Raw genomic sequence first — 2,534 nt, 5'->3', positions numbered from 1 at the left:
CTTCGGGCCGTACCCGAGCGGGCACCGCCCGGGGGCAGCCTTTAAATAGCGCCGCCCCGAGCCGCCCCAGCCCATCAGCCCCGCCTCGATCCGCGCGTGCCACCGGAGCCGCCGCCGCCGATGATCCCGCCGCCCGATGTTCGTCGCGCCTCGTTTTCCTTGCCGAAAAAAGAGAATTTTTTTCGGCGTTTGTCGTTTTTCTTTTTCTCGGATTAAATCCACAATTTTTCTGATCGCGATTCCTGATTCGATTTTCGTTTTAGTTTAACTTTTCGCTCGTTTATCGGAATCAGGTGATTCAAGCGCCTAGGGATTCATCTCGAAACCCTCTATTCGTTTAACCAACTTAAACAAGTTTTTATTACTGTAAAATTTGCCCTAGATCCAGATTAGTAGAACGAAGTTGTTTTCTTTCGCAGTTTGATTTTCGTTGCTTCGTTCGATTTGATTCTTTTTGCCAACCGGAGTTCTTAAGTTGAACTTTCTGGTTAGATCTCTTATTTGAGTTTTACCTGTGCATTAGATGACTACTTATTGTATACTTGTTTGTTTGTCTGCGATAGAATACCCAGAGTGCGCCGCCTGTTACTTCGAATCGTTAGGTTTTTTGGATCATCAGCAAGGCAAGTAACACTTTGATCATACCTTTTCTACTACCCGGTTTTATTGCATTAGATCAATCCTCACACATTGCATGATTAGGATCTAATTAAATTGTGGGATGGGAAGTAGATGAGGTAGTACCTATTACCTGTTATTATCAAACCTTTGGGAGTTACTTCTACGTTTGCTTATTATGCCATGCTATGCTAGTAGACGTGGATTGGGTGAGTGATATCCATGACAGATGTGAGATTGTTAATTTAATGGTTTATCTAAGGTGGCAACTTAAACACACATCTGGGTGGATTGAGGCACCTGGGTATTCCAGGACTTGCCTGTTTTCTTTTGAACCGCCACCCAGACTCAAAGGGATCATGAGATTTTTCATGCTAGAAACTTCCGTGTGCAGCCACAAGCTATTATGGGCTCTAGCATAGTTGACTAAGTCGTGCGAACTCTTACAGTGGTAGACTAGCAGATGTAGACTAGCAGATGTAGGGGATGTAGGTGATGGTAAGGTGCTAGCGCTTCTGAAAGACTATGTCTCGGTCATCCTTCTTCTCAAACACCATGTAGTGCGAGAAACCAAACGGAGGCGATCAAGTCTTGTGGGGAAAAGTGCACAAACCTCTGCAGAGTGTAGGAAACTAATCATGGTTAGCCGTGTCCCCAGTTATGGACATCTTGAGTATCTAGTACTTGGATTTTCGTGTGAATCTCAACATGTTACTCTAAATTAATTTTGTTGGGCTTTGTTTAAAGATGATGCTTAATTGGGATTGAGAATGCTGTCAACCATTCTCAATGTTTAACAACCACCATGATAGTTAAATAAATTTATTCCTTTGAAATAGGGAAAAATTGGCTTTACGTAAAACTGTAACCATAGAGGTTTCCACCAGCCAAATATGCATATAGTATAGCTGTTTCATTCCATTACTCTCTATGTGTTACCTTGCCAGCATATTCCATGTGCTGACCCATTTTCGGGCTGCAACGTTAATGTTGCAGACTTTTCAGATGATGATTAAGGAGTTTTTAGGTCATGGTCCTATACTCAGTGATGCCATTGGAGTTGATGGACTCACTTATCTTCCAAGCCTTCCGCTGTTATCGTTATTAGATGTCCTTAAGCCATACTTATTGTAATAAGTTCTCTTTTGAGACACTCGATGTAATAAGTGTGTGATTGCTACTCTGTTATAAATCCTCCGAGTACTGTGTGGTGTCAGCATTACTAATCTAGGGATGACACCAGAGCACAGAGATCAGACTGTTTGAGGTCTGGTCGCTACAACAATATGGTTCGGAGGATGGTTTTGATCTATGGAACCTTATCACCGGATTGTTATCGAAGCTGAGAAGTTTTCACCCAAGTTTGCATCAAGAGGTTCAAACAAGCAACGGCCGATATATACTTATCGTCCTAAGAACATGCAAAATGGCCGATGGAGTGTTGACATCGTCCTTAGAACAAGCTATGCGAAAGTTATTTTTCGGCACACAAAGTTTGCCGAAAAACAGGGGGGCATGTGTTGACACCAGATTTTGGCATGGTCAAAAACATAATTAAGAAGGCTTCAAATGGAAAAGTGCTCAAAGTGAGAAAGTTCCGTATCGTCAAAAGGAGAAACTTTGATATTTGGGCCGTAGCCATCCGATCTAATCTCTAAGGCCGAAGTTGTGTTTGAAGTACTGGGATTTTGCATTCAGAACACTATTCGGCTGATTATGCCCCCAAGATGGACTCATATGAGTAATGTTTCTACACGAATTGTCTTCGTCTTGTCAAGACGATCGATTTCGATATAAAAACGTCTAAATTGGAGTTCGTATGCAAAAGTTAGAGCCAAAACAGTGTGCTGCATAAGTTTGCCCCGGAAGTTCCGGGCAAAACTTCCGGGGAGGTTCCGGGTTAAACCGAAAGTTTG

The sequence above is a fragment of the Triticum dicoccoides genome, chromosome 1A (assembly GCF_002162155.2).
Source record: "Triticum dicoccoides isolate Atlit2015 ecotype Zavitan chromosome 1A, WEW_v2.0, whole genome shotgun sequence".
NCBI lineage: Eukaryota > Viridiplantae > Streptophyta > Magnoliopsida > Poales > Poaceae > Triticum > Triticum dicoccoides.
This window is presented reverse-complemented; position numbering follows the sequence as displayed.